Source organism: Equus asinus, chromosome 10 (genome assembly GCF_041296235.1).
Source record: "Equus asinus isolate D_3611 breed Donkey chromosome 10, EquAss-T2T_v2, whole genome shotgun sequence".
NCBI lineage: Eukaryota > Metazoa > Chordata > Mammalia > Perissodactyla > Equidae > Equus > Equus asinus.
Genome location: NC_091799.1, coordinates 50,781,519 through 50,802,029, shown reverse-complemented (window position 1 = coordinate 50,802,029; position 20,511 = coordinate 50,781,519). Strand labels below are relative to the sequence as shown.

Here is a 20,511-nt window from a genome sequence, read left to right as displayed (position 1 = left end):
GGATGGCTGGCCTCTGCCACATTTGGATCCCTAATTTTGGATTGGTTGCTAAGTCTCTCTATGTAAACTATAGGGGACAGAATAGACCCCTTTGAGTGGAATAAGCTATGAGACCAAGCTTTCAATAAGCTTACATGCTTGCTAATGGAAGCACCTGCAGGGGCCTTACCAGACCTGAGCAAAAAATTTGACCTATATGTTCATGAAAGAGAATAGCTATAGGAGTGCTAACTCAAGTGTTGGAATCCTTAAAAAGAGTGATAGCCTATTCTTGAAGCAGCTAGACACTGTGGTGAAAGGATAGCCCCTATGCTTGAGAGTTTCAATTGCCACCTGCCTCTTAATTAAAGAAGAAAAACTATGTGCCAACCCATGATGGTATAGACCCCCCCCATCAAGTCTCTAGCTTATTAGAGACTAAAGGACATCTATGGCTACCCCAGAATATAATGCTATTATATCAAGCTATGCTGCTAGCTCCCCTTCAGATTTCTTTAAACCTCTATTATATCATAAATCCAGCTACCCTGCTCATTGATTCCAATGAGCCTATTACCCATGCTTGTCAGAAGTGATTGATCAGGTTTACTATAGCCACAGAGGTCTCCAGAGCAAACCATCGCCTAATGCAGAGGAAGTATGGTTTGTAGATAGGAGCAGCTTTATGAGTAATGGACAAGGAGGAGCAGGTTATGCAGTAGTGTCTCTGCATGCAACCATAGAAGCCAAGGGGCTGACACCAGTCACCTCAGGTCCAAAGGCAGAAATAATTGCATCAATCAGAGCATTGGGATTTGGAAAAGAAAAAACAATAACAATATACGCAGACTCTAAGTATGTTTTCTCTGTAATTCATGCTCATGGAGTCATTTGGAAAGAAAGATGACTTCATAACAGCAGCAGTAAAAGAAATTAAACATGAGCCAGAGATCCTTAAACTTCGAGAAGTGGGACAAGGCCCCAAGGAAGATGGCCATTGTAAGGCCATCAAAGTGAGGAATCAGAGGCCAAAAAAGGGAATAATTTGGCAGATGCGCCTGCAGAAAGGGCCGCTATATCAGCAGAGCTTCTCCAATTACCATTAATTCCCTCTCTACCCTTCTATGAATTTACGTCAATGCATTCCCCGGATGACGTAAGGGAAGCCACTACACAGAGTTACCAGTGGTCCCCAATAGCCAAGGGCTGGATGATAAACCAATGAGGGAAGATTCAAGTCCCCAAACAAACAGCTGCTTAAATGTGCTCATGATTCTATGCATTATGGACAAGAGACCTTGTATACCTATGGCTGATGAAGGTCATAAGCACCCCAGGTATAAAATATCTTATTGAAAAAAATAACTGGACAATGTGTTTATTGCCAGAGGAATGATTAATGTACAAATCAGACCTCCTGTACCTTCCCTGGCCAAAGCAACTCAAATTCAGGCAACTTAACCTAGCGAAGACTGGTAAGTTGATTTTACTGATATGCCCATGGACCCTGGAGGGTAAAAATACCTCTTGGTGTTTGTGCATACATTTACTGGATGGATTGAAGCCTTTCCTTGTGGGTCAGAAATGGTAAAGGGGGTAACAGAGGTGTTGTTGAAAGAGATGATTCACCATTTGGGGTTGTCTAGATCAATCCAGAGTGATAATGGGCCAGGCATTATATCAGAGATCACCTCTGAAGTAGTCAGTTTTAAAAATTAAATGGAGGCTACATAGTGCCTGGAGACCACAATCATCTGGAAAAACTGAGTGCGCCAAATTTAAAAAAAAAAAAAACAGCTTGACTAACCTGTGCCAAGAGATGCAGGAAGATTGGCTAAAATTATTGCCAATAGCCTTCATTCAGATAAGGGCAACCCAAAAGGCAAACTGAAGCTTAGGTCCTTGGAAATGCCCTATGCCAGGCCTTCTAAAGACTCAGATTTGCTCACAACCCAGACCCAGGCTATCAAACATGTAATCAATCTGAAGCAGGTGGTAGAAGCACTCAATAAATATGGAAATTTCTGTCTTTCCTTACCTACAGAGTTCAAGCTCCACTCATATGAGCCTGGAGATTGGGTCTATCTTAAAACTTGGAAAAGCAGTTTGCCCCCTGATCAGCTAAATCCTAGTTGGGTAGTGTCTCACTTCATGTTACTAACCACTCACTCTTCCATAATATTAGGAGTCACTGCTTGTATCCACCACACATGGGTAAAAAAGGCTCCCACACCTGAACATCAAAAGAGATCATTGCATAAGATTGATGAGCTTGAGTTTTCCTGTGAACTACTCTCTGATTTGAAGCTCTTGTTTTGTTGACATCATAAAGATAAGTAAATACCAATGACCTATCAATCTTTGAATGACTGTCTATCCATCCCAGTCTCTGCCCTGGATCCTAACCCTCTGTATATCATTTTGGCACGGTATGCTTACAAAGAGGCTGTATGTTCCTGGGCAGCAAGGTTAGGTCCAGCAGAGAAGGATGGGAAACCCAGTAACCAGATTATAAAAAGGATGGTGGAATCTGCACAGTGGGGCAAGTACATCCAGATCCTAAATATATACAGGTTCATAACTGTACCACCTTAGCACCTCCACAAATCGAAAGAGGAAAGAACAAGAGGGTAGCAGGGATCCTTAGTGCTGGGGTAGTCTCCCTGATTGAGTCACTAGTGGCTTCAGCAGGAGGCATCATTTATAATTCAGCCACTATCAAAGAAGTCACTGCCATCGTGGCCATGGTAGCCAATGAATCAGGCCTGGACTTGAAGGTGATAGAATTGCCTTAGATTATCTTTCGGCAGAAGAGGAATTAGTCTGCGCCTTAGCTAATGTGTCTTTCTGTCTCTGTGTTAATACTAGTGGCGCTATAGAAGAGAGTACAACTGGGTTATTGGAAAAATCCACATGGCTAACAGAAAGAAGCCAGCCAGACTTCCTTCTCGTACGCCCCTTAGTAGCTATCCTTCTTTTCTTGCCCTTTGGACTCTGTATACTTAATTCTCATACAGTTTGTGACTATAAACATTGAAGCTATACAATCACAGCGGGTTGTTACACAAGGATGCAAACAACTTGAGGCTATACCTGGTGAGGAAAACTTCTGTCCTCTATCAGTCCATGTGACAATGCCCATGCTCAGCAGGAAGCAGTCACAGAAGATGGACGTTTGCCTCATGCCTCTTAAGATGGAGGAACAGGATAAAACCAGAGGAGGGATGTTGTCACTGACTAACTAACACAAGTAACTCAAAGGAGAAAGTGCTTAATTGTTTCCAAAAATTATTTCTTCAGTTATGTTAAGACATACAATCACCTTCCCTGAACGGGTCCAAACCCCTCTGCAAGAGTGACATCTGCACAGACGGGCTGAGAAGTGCCCAAGGGTTGCACTTGCTTCATTTTAATGTTAAGATCTCCACCCCAGGAGGAACTTAAGCCTTATTACCATAACATGTGATGCATGTGGAATCATGTTGTCAAACTGCATCTGTGCAAGTTAGTAACCACCTCTACATGTAATGATGAAATTTCCCTTTTGGATATTCATCCTCCATCTGAAATAAAAGGCCCCTGCTTTCCCTTGTGCAGGGAGCCATGGCTTTGGAAATAATTTCCTGTGGTCTCCTTATTTGCTGCAAATAATTTTTAGTTTGTGTGACAACTTCTTCTGGAGAAAGCTTTGATTTCAACTCACCAAGAAGCAGACCCACTTTGGCTTGGTAACAAGAGCAGTAAGGCATATTGCTGCCTCTATTCTGGAATCTATTTAACTCCCACCACATTTTCTTGGTCAGACAAGTCACAATTCTACTTTGATGGATCCATCACTGTGTTCCTTATGGAAGCATCAGACTTGTAAATCACTAGAGCTCATAGTTTCACCTTCACAAAGCATAGTTTTAGCTGGTAGATCACTAAGGATAATTGTAGAATAGCCACTCTTATTTCCACTTTGGACCCATAAATTACTGGAGAAACAGCAATGTATACTGCTATTAGACCTGCAGCATATACCACATTGTGGAGGCAATCACTCCATCACTCTAAACTATTACCAACAGAGACTGTCCTATAACTGAGTTTTAAATAGGCTGTTCCAATGTTCCAGGCACATTTTTTGAATTTCTGAATACTAGATCTTTCACCACTGTTTTTCAGGAACCCCCAAGGCAGTACTGTAGTGTTGCAAATGTCCACGTTGTGTGGTGCCAGAATATCACAAAGAATCATCTGAGAATAAGGCCCTGGTGCTTTCTTCCACATTCAGGTTGTTCATAGGGAATACCTCACAACAAGTTCAGGCTTTGACCGAGAAAGCCATGCAATCAAAGTATGGACCATGGACAACTGGATCACTTGCTCATGCAATTTACCTGTGTCTTCAGGAACAGGAGTACTGTTGACTGCAGTGCATGCCTCCCATTATGGATTGGTGAGCTGGACAATACGAAGTGTGTGATGGGAAGTGTAGGTTGCATAGTAACTTGGTAGCCTATTGTCAATCACTCAGTCTCTGTTAGGGTCCATTAAAAAGTTAGAATCTGTTTCTCAATTGGTGAATAGTTATCTGCAGAAGAAGTTACTGCTTTAAGATTCAGAGGTCTGATCTGTAATTCACTACAGGGGCTTATCCAACGTTCTGAAGAATCTTTATCTGCAAATACACTTTAAGGACGATCATATATGCTGTGTCATATGGCCCAAATAACACAGCAGCTGGCGTGACAGACTGGACTTGGAATTTTCTCTTGTTTTGGGATCCACTAAAAATGGACATTGGGATAACTTTGTAAATAGGTTGCAGTAACTTGCCTAAATGTGATATATGCTGCCCACAAAATCAAAAAAACCCCACCGAATTTTATTATTGATGAGGCAGCATTGGAGAAACACTGCCTTACCTCAGTTTTATTTTAATTCCAAATGGGATTTTAATTAGGAGAAAATAAGGCCTGGTAGTCAATTTCAAGATGCAATTTTTCTGTGTAATTTCAAGGAAATTTGAGTCATTAAAAATGGTGTAGGAGACTTTGCATTAGCCTTAATTACTTGTTTTGATGCTTGTGAGGAGTAAGTTGGTAGTGACTTCTGGAGTTTGAGTCTCTAGGACTACTGAGTTAGATGTAGAAGCCTTGGGGCTCCAGTTACACTCAGTCTACAGAGAAGTAGGAGAGTGGTGGCCTGTATCTCTGGAACACGTGAGTTTAATCAAGTTTACTACGAAGCAGGTAAAATATTCTTTTCCTGATATGGTAACTCTGGTGATCTTTTATTTTATTTTTTTTGCTGTTGTTGTGAGTCACTGTAAATGCTATCTAATTCTGAGTCCAATAATATTAAAGAAAGGAGTTAACAGTCATGGAAATATTTGGCTTCAAGTCCATTGACAAACATTTCACAAGGAAAAGAATAAACTTCCACTTGAAAATGGATATTGTATTATCTTTATATGCACCTTAAATTAGTGTATAAACATTCACAAGAATTGTTACAGGCTCTTAACATCAGCCCTGATATCAGTTCCCCCACAGTGAACCCAGCATATTTGGGGTTAAAACTAAAACCCACCACCCCCTTTCCTGCTTCTCTAGTTCCACTCACATGTAAATATTTGTTTCTTTAAACTTGGACTCCTTGAGCTTTACAACTAAATGGGAGTTACAAATTGTTAAAAGTCCAGGTGGCCTGGTGTTGGAGGCACACTAAAGTTTAGCTAATCATGTGTCCTTGAAGTTTGCCAGGAAAGCCGCTGTCTCAAGAATATCAAGGGGCGGAGGCTTCTCAGAACTCAACTCCTCGACTCCAGACTCCCAGCGCTTGAACCCCCTTCAAACAGGAAGATGAGACCAGAGACAACATCAAAGGACGCCCACCTGCCATCCTCCTGTCTCACCACCCCCCCACCCCCCCGCACTGCCTTGCTGCAAGCAGCCTCTCAAGGCCAAATACAGGCTGGTGGAAAAGCACCCAGCTGCACAAGCTACATGTTCCCCCTTCCCTACCCAAAACCCCAAATAAAAGTCCCTACCCATTCCTCATAGGGCAGCTAGCAATTTTTGAGGCATGAGGCCTTGCTTTGCTCCCTGTACCTGGCATAGTAAAAACCTTTCCTCTCCACTCAAGACTCTGTTCTCGTTATTTGGATTGGCATTGGGTTCAGAGACCAAACTTTTGGTTACAGGATGAGAATTAATCATTTCTGAGAGAATTCTTACCTTGCAAATCTTGATCCCTTTAAGAGATGTCTGTATGAAGTCTGGGCTGTAATAGAAGTTAACCCACAGACCATAAACTCTAATAAAGTGCACGCTACACTCTGGGGTCCAGAGGAGCCGCTGGATTCCTCAGCCCTTCAGCAGCCAAGCTATTCAATGAAAGAAGTAAACTTTAGTGAACAAAAGGTGCTAAAATGGGATTGATATATTTTTTCTTGATTTCTCTAATATATTCTACTTTATCCTTAGAGTTTAAATATAGCCCCTTGAAAATTTTAGTTGATTTGTGTATATGGGCAAAAAAATAGTAACAATATGTATTGTTCTCTTGGGCAAGTGTTTCACATTTTTTCACTGACTTTTATACTAGTTTAAGCATTTATGTGCAAACATTCTCTATCAGTTATGTGCATGTTATGCTACTAGCTAATGTGTGGATGTGCACACTACAATATGGTAAGTGTTTTTTATGAAAACACAAGTTGCAATGGAAATGGAAAGACATTTCAGAGACTCAGCTTGGTTTGGTATATCCATAGCAGTTATCTGCATGGGGTATATTCTAGATGGAGGAAACTAAGACAAATAACTCATCTCATGTTATTTCGTCTACCACAGAAAGTCATAATGTCTTTGTCACTCCCGTCCATGAATCTTCTCTTTGACAGAACAGCTCTCTTCCCCCACCCACTCCCTTCAAAGGCATTGTGGTGATATTTGCAAGAACTCTGAGTGTGGAGACAAACTTTCTCCTCTTGGGTTTCACAATTGCCCAGAACTTCAGATTCCTCTCTTCCTTGTGTTTCTGATCATGTACATTATCACTGCAGTAGGAAATTTTGGGATGATAGTACTCATCCAGATAAACCCAAACTTTCACACTCCCATGTATTTTTTCCTTAGTCAAATCTCTCTGGTAGATTTTTGTTACTCTTCCATCGTTACTACCAAGCTGCTTGAGAACTTGGTCATGTCCAATAAAAGCATCTTCTACTCCAGCTGCATGTTGTAGTTTTTCCTGTCCTATGCTGTGGTGGTGACTGAGTCCCTCTTGCTGGCAGTGGTGGCCTGTGGCCACTTTGTGACCATCTATAATCCTCTGATTTATACAGTGGCCATGTAACAGAGGCTCTGTGCCCTCCTGGTGGTTGGGTCGTATTGCTGGGGTATGTTTTGCACCTTGGTACTCCTTTGCTATGCTCTCCAATTAAAATTTTCTAAATGTAACATAAGCAACCACTTTTTCTGTGAGTATACTGCTCTCATCGCAGTCTTGAGCTCCAATATACACATTCCTCAACTATTGCTCTTTGGTTTTTCCACCTTCAATGAAGTGAGTACATCATCCTTACTTCCTATGTTTTTATTTTTGTAAACTAAACATCCATTCTTCTAGGGGGTATCACAAAGCCTTCTCCCCCTATGCCTCCCACTGGACCACCATCACCATCTTCAATGGGACCATCCTTTCCCTATACTTTGTCCAACTCCGAAAACTCTTGTCAAACTGTCAAAGAGGCCTCTGTGTTGTATACACTTGTCAATCCCATGCTGAATCTTCTGATCTACAGCCTGAGGAATAAAGATGTGAAAGATGCCTTCTGGAAATTAATAGACAAAAACATCCCCTTTCACTGAACCAATCTCAAAAGATGTTCCCAATGCCAATAAAAACAGGAACAGAGCCTTATAAAGCCTATTCCATAGGTTTGCATGAGGCTTTTATAGGAGGCTATGATGTGAAGGTGTCATGAAGAGGTAAACTCAAATCCCTTGCAGCTGGTTGTGTCCTGTCCCTGAAGCCTCGTGTCTTTGTTGGGAGATACAGATACATATGCCGTGTGATTAAAGGAATGGTTCTTTTCTTCATGCCTTGGTTCCTGCGAATTATAGGAAAGCATGGTCTTGGGCTTTCACTCAGCTTATATTGAAAAACACACTGGGTGAGGACAGTTATACCTATTGTGTAGATGATGACACAGAGCTTCAAGGAACTAGCCTAGAAATGACTGAAATGATGATTTAAGACAGGAACTCAACTCTGGTGACTCTAAATCTAGAGCCCTTTCACTATAGCTCCTCTGAGGCTGTTAGTCCAAGAGGTCACAGGAATTAGCTTTAACCTTTGGAAAGGACAATCTCTGGAGTAATTTCAATATTCATAGATTATGCTTGAATATTATTACTCAGAAGGTTGCATCCCAGTATTACCAGGTCTGGAAATCTCTACCAGAGTTTTCTAGTCTAGTTCATATGTATCAGGACCAGGGCGAATGTAATATACATTTTATCTGGGAATACTGAGCAATCATATTTCAAAATTTCTGTTCCAATGTTTATATGGATGAGTAAACAAGCACAGATGACCAATAACAAACACCCTAAAAATTAAAACAAGTTATAGTGGGAAGGGTAACCTTATAAAATTTAAAATAAATTTAAATTTCTCATTATTAAAGCAGCGGCTTTTGGGACAAATAGATAGCCATATAAGAAAGAAGACAAAATTAGTTCTCTTCCTTATGTCACACACCAAAAGAGAGTTCTAAAAGCAAGTTTAAAAGTTAGAGTACATGAATATATAAAACTTCCTGGCAAAAAAAACATGAAAAATTAAAAGACAAATGAAAAGCTGAGAAAAAGTCACCACTAATGTCAAATATAGTAGCAGAGAAAATGAAAATCCTATAGAAAAATACACATAAAATGCAATTAAATAGTCTATATAAAGGAATACAAATAGCCCTTAAACTTATGAAGAGTTGTTCATCTTGACTCAAAATAATAAAGATACAAATGAAAACTGCCCTGAGGTATTATTTCTTATTTGTGAAAATGACAGAAATACAAAAGTCTAATGATATATCCAGAAAGTGAATCTGCAGGGAAACAGATATTTTTATACAATGGAGGTAGGAAAGCAACATGTTCCATGTGATTTGAACTACTAGCAAAATTACATGTGCATTTATCTCTTTCAAACAATTACAGTTCTAAGAATCTATCCCAAAGATAGAGTAGCAAAAAATATAGAAATCACTTATTCCCAAGCATTATTTGCAATAACAGTAGACTGGATTAAATCCAACGTGAAGGTTATTGATCACTGTAACTTTGTAGTATGTTTTGAAATCGGGGATTGTGATTCCTCTGGCTTTGTTTTTCTTCCTCAGGATTGCTTTAGCAATTTGCGGTCTTTTGTTACCCCATATGAAGTTTAGGATTCTTTGTTCAATTTCTGAAAAGAATGCTCTTGGGATTCTGATTGGGATAGTGTTGAATCTGTAGATTGCTTTAGGTAGTATGGACATTTTAACTATGTTTATTCTTCCAATCCATGTGCATGGAATGTCTTTCCATCTCTTTATGTCATCGTCAATTTCTTTCAAGAAAGTCTTGTAGTTTTCATTGTATAAATCCTTCACTTCCTTGGTTAAATTTATCCCAAGGTATTTTATTCTTTTCGTTGCGATTGTGAATGGGATTGAGTTCTTGAGTTCTTTTTCTGTTAGTTCATTGTTAATGTATAGAAATGCTACTGATTTATGTATGTTGATTTTATACCCTGCTACTTTGCTGTAGTTGTGGATTGTTTCTAATAGTTTTTCTGTGGATTCTTTGGGGTTTTCTATATATAAGATTATGTCATCTGCAAACAGCGAGAGTTTTACTTCTTCATTACCTATTTGGATTCCTTTTATTTCTTTTTCCTGCTGAATTGCTCTGGCCAAAACCTCCAGTACTATGTTGAATAAGAGTGTTGAAAGTGGGCACCCTTGTCTTGTTCCTGTTCTGAGAGGGATGGGTTTCAGTTTTTGTCCATTGAGTATGATGTTGGCTGTGGGTTTGTCATATATGGCCTTTATTATGTTGAGGTACTTTCCTTCTATACCCATTTTATTGAGGGTTTTTATCATAAATGGATGTTGGATCTTGTCGAATGCTTTCTCTTTATCTATTGAGATGATCATGTGGTTTTTGCTTCTCATTTTGTTAATGTAGTGAATCACGTTGATTGACGTGTGGATGGTGAACCATCCCTGTGTCCCTGGTATAAATCCCACTTGATCATGGTATATAATCTTTTTGATGTATTGCTGTATTCGGTTTGCCAGAATTTTGTTGAGGATTTTTGCATCTATGTTCATCAGTGATATCGGTCTGTAGCTCTCCTTTTTTGTGTTGTCCTTGCCAGGTTTGGGGATCAGAGTGATGTTGGCTTCATAGAATGTGTTAGGGAGTACTCCATCTTCCTCTATGTTCTGGAATAGTTTGAGAAGGATAGGTATTAAATCTTCTTTGAATGTTTGGTAGAATTCTCCAGAGAAGCCGTCTGGTCCTGGACTCTTGTTTTTCGGGAGGTTTTTGATTACTGTTTCTATTTCTTTGCTTGTGATTGGCCTATTCAGATTCTTCATTTCTTCCTGATTCAGTTTGGGGAGGTTGTAGGAGTCTAGGAATTTGTCCATTTCTTCTAGCTTGTTCAATTTGTTGGCATATAGGTTTTCATAGTATTCTCTTATGATCCCTTGTATTTCATTGGTATCTGTTGTGATTTCTCCTCTCTCATTCCTAATTTTATTTATTTGAGATTTCTCTCTTCTTTTCTTGGTGAGTCTGGCTAAGGGTTTGTCGATTCTGTTAATTTTTTCAAAGAACCAACTCTTTGTTTCATTGATCCTTTCTACTGCCTTTTCTGTTTCAGTATCATTTATTTCTGCTCTTATTTTTATTATTTCCCTCCTTCTGCTGACTCTGGGCTTTGTTTGTTCTTCTTTTTTTAATTCTGTTAGGTGTCGTTTGAGGTTGCTTATGTGAGCTTTTTCTTGTTTAGTGAGGTGAGCCTGTATTGCAATGAATTTCCCTCTTAGGACTGCTTTTGCTGCATCCCAAATGATTTGGTATGTCATGTTCTCATTTTCATTTGTTTCCAGATAATGCTTGATTTCTTCTTTAATTTCTTCAACAATCCATTGTTTGTTCAGATGCGTGTTGTTTAGTCTCCACATTTTTTCACCTTTCTCTGCTTTACTCTTGTAGTTGATTTCTGGTTTCATAGCATTATGATCAGAAAAGATGCTTGATATTATTTCAACTCTCTTGTATTTATTGATGTATGTTTTGTTTCCCAAAATATGGTCTATCCTTGAGAATGTTCCATGCGCACTTGAGAAGAATGTGTAACCTGCTGTTTTTGGATGAAGTGTTCTATATATATCTATTAAGTCCATCTGGTCTAAGTTTTCATTTAATTCTGTAATTTCCTTGTTGATTTTATGTCTGGATGTTCTGTCCATTGGTGTTAATGGTGTGTTGAGGTCCCCTACTATTATTGTATTGTTGTTGATGTCTTCTTTTAGTTCTGTTAAGAGTTGCTTTACAAATTTTGGTGCTCCTGTGTTGGGTGCGTATATATTTATAAGTGTTATGTCTTCTTGGTGGAGAGTCCCTTTTAGCATTACATACTGTCCCTCTTTGTCTTTCTTTATGTGTTTTGCTTTGAAGTCTACTTTGATATTAGTATAGCGACACCTGCTTTCTTTTGTTCATTATTAGCTTAGAATATTGTTCTCCATCCCTTCACTCTGAGTCTGTGTTTGTCTTTGGGGCTGAGGTGTGTTTTCTTGAGGCAGCATATTGTTGGGTCTTGTTCTTTGATCCATCCTGCCACTCTGTGTCTTTTGATTGGGGAGTTCAGGCCATTTACATTTAGAGTGATTATTGAGATGTGGGGGCCTACCGCTGCCATTTTATGTCTTATTTTCCGGTTTTCTTCAATTTCTTTTGTTTCTCGTCCCATAGTTTAATCTGTTCTGATGGAGAGCTGCTACTCTCTGTTGTTGTCCTTTTACTTATCTCCTTTGCTCTTGGTTTTGTAGGCCCTTCCCTTTTTTTGATTTTTCAGGAATGAGGGTTTTCCTGAGGATTTCCTGAAGAGGAGGTTTTGTGGCAATGAACTCCCTTAATTTTTGTTTATCTGGGAAAGTTTTTATTTCTCCATTGTATTTGAAGGATATTTTCACTGGGTAGAGAATTCTCGGTTGTAGGTTTTTGTCCTTCAGATTTTTGAATATATCATTCCACTCTCTTCTAGCCTGTAAAGTTTATGCTGAGAAATCTGCTGACAGCCTGATGGGGGTTCCTTTGTAGATTAATTTCTTCTCCCTGGCTGCCCTTAGTATTTTCTCCTTGTCGCTGACTTTTGCTAGCTTCGCTACTATATGCCGTGGGGTTGGTCTTCTTGCATTGATAAAGTTTGGAGATCTATTGGCTTCTGACACATGAAGTGCCGTCTCTCTCACCAGATTTGGGAAGTTTTCAGCCATTATTTCTTTGAATAGGCTTTCTGCCCCCTTCTCCCTCTCTTCTCCCTCAGGTAGACCTATAATCCTTATGTTGCATCTCCTAATTGCGTCCGATAATTCTCGGAGAGTTTCTTCATTTCTTTTTAGTCTTACTTCTCTCTCCTCCTCTGTCTGCAGCATTTCTATATTCCTATCTTCCAAATCGCTAATTCTTTCCTCCATATTATTGGCCCTACTGTTCAGTGCGTCTAGATTTTTCTTAATCTCCTCTATTGTGTTCTTCATTTCCAGTATTTCTGTTTGGTTCTTCTTTATAGCATCAAACTCTTTTGTGATATATCTCCTGAACTCGTTGAGTTATCTATTTGAATTCTCTTTTAACTCATTGAGTTTTTTAATGATGGCTGTTTTGAAGTCGTCGTCATTTAGGTTACATATTTCACTTTCTTTGGGAATGTTTTCTGTGTATTTGTTATTTTCCTTCTGTTCTGGAGATTTAATATATTTTTTCATATTGCTTGATGTTGTAGATTTGTGCCTCCACATAGAGATAGAGTTTAGTTACTCCTTCCACTTGTTTCTACTGGTGTGGTGGGGGAGCAGCTGTTTATACTGCACTATCCAGGAAGCCTACCAGCTGTTGCTAACTAGGCCTGGGCCCCTCTTTGTAGTCACAGTGGTCCTGTGGGTTCCCTCTTCAGCTGTGGGAGCCGTCATGGGTGGGGGGGGGCTTCAGGCTGCTGGTGCCTACTGTTGCAGACCACCTAGACGTGCTCCCTCCTTAGGGTCTGCAGCAGTGTTATGGGCTTTCCCAGCTGCCAGGGGCAGGATCACTTATATTTGCAGCTCTGTCACTGTTGGCACCCACAAAATTTCACTTGTTCACTATGGGTCATAGCAGAGCTATTGGCATCTTCTGCAGTCTGTGGTTAGCTCACCTAGCTATGCTACTTTTGTCCCGAGGTCTTCTAGCCTTGTGGCTGCCGGATGGGTGCTATTAGTGGTGTGGAGAGGCTTTCACTGAGGCTGTTGTGAGACTGAAGCGTTTCCCCCTAGGCTACGGAGCCTGGTTGCTGGAGGTCCACCCAGTCTCAGTTCTCTCCCTCAGCATCTCGGGGAGCCCTTTCCCTGTCTGGGGGATAACTGGAGACCTTGATTTCAGTGGCAGCTGGCCGGCTGCTGCCCTTCCTGGTATTTTCCTCTCCGGGACCCTCCCAGTGTTGTGGATGCTGGGAGGAGCCTTTCCGCTAATGGCATGTAGGGGCGTTGCCTGCTGCCGGGGCAGAACTCTGAGGTATCCCCCCCAGTCCTCAAAGCCAGTTGTTGGAGGACCACCCAGCCCCAGCCCTCTCCCAGGATATCTCTGGCAGTCCCGAGCCCCACCTGGCAGTCAGTGGGGCAGGCAGCGGTAGCTGGCAGTCCGCCGTGCTGTTTGGGATTCTCTCCGGGGCCTTCCCAATGTTGTGAATGCTGGGAAGGACCTCTCCGCTAATGGCAGACAGAGTCTTTTGTCTGCTGCCTGGGCTGAACTCCGGAGCTTCATCCCGGGCTGTGGAGCTGGCCACTGGAGCTCCACCCAGCCCCAGTCCTCTCTGAGGGGATCTCTGGCAATCCCATGCCCTTCCCAGCAGACAGTGGGGCGGGCAGCGGAAGCTGGTGGGCTGCCGCTCTGCTTGGGATTCCCTCCGGGACCTTCCTGGCCTTGTGAATGCTGGGTGGGGCCTCTCTGCTAATGGCAGGAAGAGGCTTTTGTCCACTACCCGGGCTGAGCTCTGGAGCTTCCCCCCAGGGCCGCAGATCTGGCCGCTGGAGCTCCACCCAGCCCCAGTCCTCTCCGAGGCGATCTCCGGCAATCCCATGCCCTGTCCGGCAGACAGTGGGGCAGGCAGCAGCAGCCGGTGGGCTGCCGCGCCGATTGGGACTCTCTCCGGGACCCTCCAGGTCCCGTGGATGCCAGGTGGGGCCTCCCTGCCAATGGCGGGCAGAGGCTCTCCCTGCGGACTCAGGTGTGCAACTCTGAAGCCTCCCTCTGTGTTTAGGTGGAATTGTGGGGGGCTTAGGTGGGGCTCTGGTCACCTGTTTCCACCGTCGCTCCTTTGGTGTGTGCTCCCTCCTGCCCTAGGTGTGTGCCGATGCTCCGGGGGCATCCACTAGAAGAAAGCTGCTTGCAGGTACTAGGCTGCTCGGTCGGGGTCGGAGAATTTTTCCCCTATCTCCACCTCCTCCCGGAGGGAAGTCCGACTGCCTTCCGATGTATAACCGCATGGGTCTCTCAGGTGTCCCGAGATGCTGTATGGATATCCCTTGTTGAGCGACGAATGTCCAATTTGTTGCAGACTTGAAGGGGGAGAGACAAAGAGGACTACTCACGCAGCCAGCTTGGATCTTCTGTCCCAACGTGAAGGTTATTGATTAAATTACGAGTCACAATAGAGAAGTACACAGCTGTGAAAATGGACAGAGAAAGGTTTCTGTATATTTCTACAGCGTGCTCTCCAGAGAATTTTCTTAAGTGAATAAAGACAAGATGCAGAAAGGTTTTCATAGTATGATAAGTTGTGTAATAGAAGAGGGAAAGGTAAAGCAAAAACTAAATAAAGATGGAAGAGATGAAAGAAAACTTTTAGGAGTGTGTATTATAGTTCTGATTTGAGAAAATGTAGTATTTTGCATAGTTTAAAAAATATACTCGTACGTCAAAAAGTAAAACAAAATCTCTAAAATTTGAAAACAAAAACAAATGAATGGTCTGTGCCAAAACAGCACCTCATTATGGTCTTGTCCGACCTCCCTATTTATAATGGCACCTTCAATTGTATATTTTTTGCATTTATATTTACTGGAAAATAATTACGTATTTATTTATTTTTTGTATCCCCCATTAAACATAAATTTGCTGACAAAGAGACATTCTTAATCTTTCTCCCCAATACTCAAGGTTGTAACTAGCTCAGGGTAAGCCTGTAATAAATATTGAATGAATGAATGAATAAGTGAGTAATTATGTATCCTTACTATGTACTTGACCTTCTTTCCCTGGTTTCTGACTAGAGAGAGGACATCAGCAGAGTAGGCATTTGTTTTGGTTTGTTTTATTATATTTTGATTGCTGAGTTTGAATAATCACTTCTAAAACATCCTTATCATTCTTTTTGATCTGTTTCCTCTCTGCATTCAAATTCCTCATGGTTGTGGTAAGTTTGACTCTATTCCCAGTTCCTTGGAAGGTCATATTTTTCACTCAATAAAGATTCATGGCACACTTACTTTATGCTGTTTAATGATCTAGGATCTTGGAATATATCAGTGAACAGAGCAATGAAAAACCTCTGCTTTGCTGGAAATTTTATTCTAGCAAGGGAAACAAACAATGTATAATAAATGCAATAAATACAGATTAAAAATATATTTGTGCTTTATATATTAAGTGCTTTACACAGTAACCTGAGTAGTTGAGTAGCCCCTGTAATGTATTAATATATTCATGGAAGTTTTCAGCAAAAAGGTACATTTGAACAAAAACTCAAGAAGAATAATTCCAGGGTAGAGAAAATACTAGTAGAAAAGACCATAAGGAAGGAGTGTGTGAGAATTTTTTAGAAACAAAGCAAAGAAGAAAGTAAGGAGGTCAGACTAGCTGGACAAAGTAGAGGGGAGAAAGAGTAAAAGATAGGACAGAGATTTAAAAGGGGACTAGATTGTTTTCCTAGGTTAATATTTAACTTTGTGATCTTTCTGCTTTAAGTCTCAATGAATTGTGATGACCCAAAAGATGGATCTTCACACTTCTCCAATATGGTGAAAGTAGATAGTATGGAGGCAGACGGTTATTCCTGGCATATAGTAGTCACTCAATTAATATTTGATAGTTATGACTCTTATAAATGCATGATTTTGATAATTGTGAGAAAGTATGCAAGTGACCAGGGGGCTGAGGAAAGTGGTCTTAAAATATGAACTCTCATATGAAATATCCCTCATACTGCTCCAGGTTTTCTAGTACACAAGAATTACATCAGAGAAAGGTGATTAATTTTAATTGTTTATTCCATGACCTCAAGAGAATGAGGCAATAAGTGGTCTATAGGGTTCACGTCCCAAAGGTAGTGACTGTAGCTATAAGAACACGTGCATCACTCCCAATCCAGAGAGGCCCTCCCTTTGCCATCAGCGGGTTTGTTTTAAGATTCTAGACGCAGATTGGTTTCAGTTTGAAAGTGAGGTATGTAGAAAACAACATGAAGGGGGAACTGACCCTTTAGATCTAGACAGGTCTTGAAAAATATCTAATCCTTGCAAAAGTTACATATCTGAACACGCAAGGAAGAAGACAGGCACTTATTCTACAAAGCTCTGTGTTTGAGGACCTGGCTCAGCCGAGCTCCTCAGCAGCCCTGTGAACAACAGGTGCAGGGGAAGAGGAAGAGAAGAGCTCTAAGAATTTGGAGGAATGTGTGTTGTTCTGCTTCTATAAATTTTTGGAAGAGGAGTCAATGTAGAATGGACAAATACATAAATAAAAAAAAACAAGCAGAGATTGAATAGACTCTCTAGTGAAAATAATTAAAAGGTACCAGCTTTAATTAAGACTATAAAACAGGAAACACGTGTCCTCTGAGAGCAAAAGTTACAACAAAATGAGAGAAAACTTATAGGGAAGAATATTTCAGCTGTTGTCTTTCCATGGCTCAAAGATATAGAAATTTTTACCAGCAATTGAATAATAGCAGTTGGTACATAAGGGCGTAGACATTAAATATAATATTAATTTAAAATGAATTCTTAAATGCCTTAGATAAATTAGAAATTGTATTGAAAAAACTGTGATAATTAGAATGTCTGGCTTTGCACTGGATTATCTTTTGAGTTTGCCTTTAACACTCAAATTTAGTAGTATAGGAACAGATAAGGTCCTCATGTGTCTCACTTTTGTGTATGGTCTGACACTCTTATTGATGAACCATCTGAAACACTTTTCTTGGGCTGTAGGACCAGAGATGGCCTCACCAGAAATCATAGAGAAAGAGTCTTCCAGTATGGTAGGATCTTAGAAGTGTGGACAAACAATTAGAAAAATATAATTTTTTGTATTACTATTTTCTTGCAAAATGTCTTCAGAGTGTGGCACTACCTCCAAATTACACTCCTTCTCCCTCACAGGTAATATAGGAAAGAATGAATATCCTATGTATCTTGATGGGAGAGAGGAGAGAAAAAAGAGAGAGAGAGACCTAGGAAATGCAAGTTTCTAGGTCAGAGTCTTCACTGTAATTACTTATTCCTGGGAGAGATAATTTCCCTAAATCTCATTCTTGTTTCATCTTGATGCTGCTTTCTAGTATAACTATGTGGCGTGTGTGCTGTCATTGGGCTATTTCCCATAGATTTAGAGTCTCTAGTTTGTCAGCTAAAAGCATGATGATTAATAAAGTAAATAAGTTAGTATTTACACTACAGATGTAGTGTAGAAAAATGGATCCAGGACTTGGAGTCTGGGGATCTGAGCTCTAGTCATAGATGTGTACATTGGTCCTTATTTGCATGTCATTGAGAAAGCCAATGTTCTCCAGCTTCTGCTTTGTCACCTCTAGAATAAAGAAGTAGACTAGATTACCCTTGTCATCTGTTCCAATTTTATTATTCCTCAAGAAGTGAAGAAAGATTGACAACTAGAAGTCCATGAGCTGAGGAGTGTACTTTCTAAAAGAAATAAGATTAATTTTGATAACAGATTTATTGCGTCAGGGAGAAAAGCAAAAATTAAAGTGCTATATGGAATTAACAATAAAGGCACAAATGCAAAGTGTTAGGAGTGTTCATTTTTAACGTCACAATGTGAACATATGTTGCAAAAATTAATCTATTTAGAAATTTCTCATTTTTTTAATGTTTGCAGGGCTGGCATAATCAGTTATCATACTATGTTAGACTTATTTTTTATGAACTTATAATGTTCAAGGAGAACTGAAAGTGTTATGGGGAGGATTTTATTTAAAATAACCATGAATCTCTTGATTTCATGTTTATTTATAAATATTAAAATTACAATTGAGAACTTAAAAATGAATTCAATAGTCGTATTATGTTTACTTAAAATTTAAAAATGGTTATCACATTTTAGAAGTTTAGACATTTAGCATATCTTGCATAAAAACTACATAGAGAAATTCTGAAAGAGATACTTTGCTTCATCTTCCAGTTTTGGTGATGGATAGTTAACCAAGCTTCTTATATCCTCACTCTCCTTTATATTTTGTTTTCAGGGCTGATTCAGATTTTGACAAACAGAAACCAAGTTACTATTGGAGAGAAACAAAAGTGGGGCCACATTCACTCTCTTGGGCTTCTCAGATCACCCAGAACTGCAAATCCCCCTCTTCTTGATTTTTCTGGCCATCTACAGTGTCACTGTTGTAGGGAATATTGGGATGATTGTAATAATCAAAATTAACCCCAAACTGCACACCCCCATGTACTTTTTCCTCAGCCATCTCTCATTTGTGGATTTTTGCTATTCTTCCATCGTTGCTCCCAAGACCCTGGTGAACATAGCTATAGAAGACAGAACCATTTCATTCACAGGATGTGTAGCACAATTCTTTTTCTTTTGTATCTTTGTCGTAACTGAATCATTTTTATTAGCTGTGATGGCCTATCATCGCTTTGTGGCCATTTGCAACCCTCTACTCTACACAGTTGCCATGTCCCAGAAACTCTGTGTCATGCTAGTTGTCGGATCATATGCGTGGGGAGTAACATGTTCCCTGATACTCACATGTTCTGCTATAAAATTACCATTTAAGGGTTTCAACACAATCAATCACTTCTTCTGTGAGTTCTCCTCATTGCTGTCTGTCTCTTGCTCTGACAATTATCTCAACCAGTTGCTGCTTTTCGTTTTTGCCACCTTTAATGAGGTCAGCACATTACTCATCATTCTCATGTCTTATGTATTTATCATTGTCATCATCCTCAAGATGCACTCAGCCAATGGGAGCTGCAAAGCCTTTCCACCTGTGCCTCCCACCTGACTGCCATCACCATCTTCCACAGCACCATCCTCTTCCTCTATTGTGTGCCCGATTCCCAAAACTCCAGGCACAAAGTCAAAGTGGCCTCCATGTTTTACACAATGGTGATCCCCATGTTGAAGCCTCTGATCTACACTCTGAGAAATAAGGATGTCAAGGATACAGTCAGCAAAATAATGGACACTAAAATCTTTTCTTATTGAACATATTATTTTAGTGGAGTTTGTCCCTGGCGCATAAGTGAACTCTGTCCATAAAGGTTGATTTTAAAGATACAATTAAAATTAATGAAGAGTTAATGCTGTGCAATGGAAAAGACATGGAATTTGGTTCAAAGAGACTAAACTTTGCTATTTCTCTCACTGGAAAAAAAGTCAACTCTCTAATTTTTCATCCGCAAAATTGAGATAACATAAACCAGCTTCTAATCACATTGTTCAAATTGAAGGACTATATAGATAACATATGTAATAACTTATGTAACCTCAATAAACATTAATTTTATCCTCTTTCTTATCACATGCTTGGAGTAGACCAGGCTTTCAATGAACACATGAATTTCTCCTAAAAAGTATAAATAAGACATAGTATACATGCTTCAAGGAATGCAAATTCCAGTGTTGACGGTAGGGCTGTGAAAAAACTGACTATTGTATAACATAGAAAAAAATTAGTATCGTAGAGTGTTTGAGAAAAAAAAAGGTCCAAATCCATTTGGGCACTTCAGGGAAGTCCGTCATAAAATAGGTATTGTTTGAACTTGTCCTTGGATAACAGTATGGACAGAATTTTAGGGACACATTTCAATTAAGAGTTGTATGCAGGAGACAAAAGCATGACAAAATCATGGAGGTCAGAATGTAATACTGAGTCAACGATCCAACAATTTCTTATTGAGCTAATACTCTATAACATGTGTGCGTGTGTTGTGTACACAGGCTACTTGACATGAATGGAAAGTTGATAAGACAT

The 20,511-nt window shown here is 40.1% G+C and overlaps 2 pseudogenes; both read left to right on the top strand.

Annotated features, from left to right (window-relative positions):
* The first annotated feature begins 860 nt into the window (after positions 1-860).
* LOC106846134 (olfactory receptor 5D14-like) lies at positions 861-7,841 on the top strand (annotated as a pseudogene).
* A 6,524-nt stretch (positions 7,842-14,365) lies between these two features.
* On the top strand, positions 14,366-19,742 carry LOC106846133 (olfactory receptor 5D18-like; annotated as a pseudogene).
* Positions 19,743-20,511: the final 769 nt, after the last annotated feature.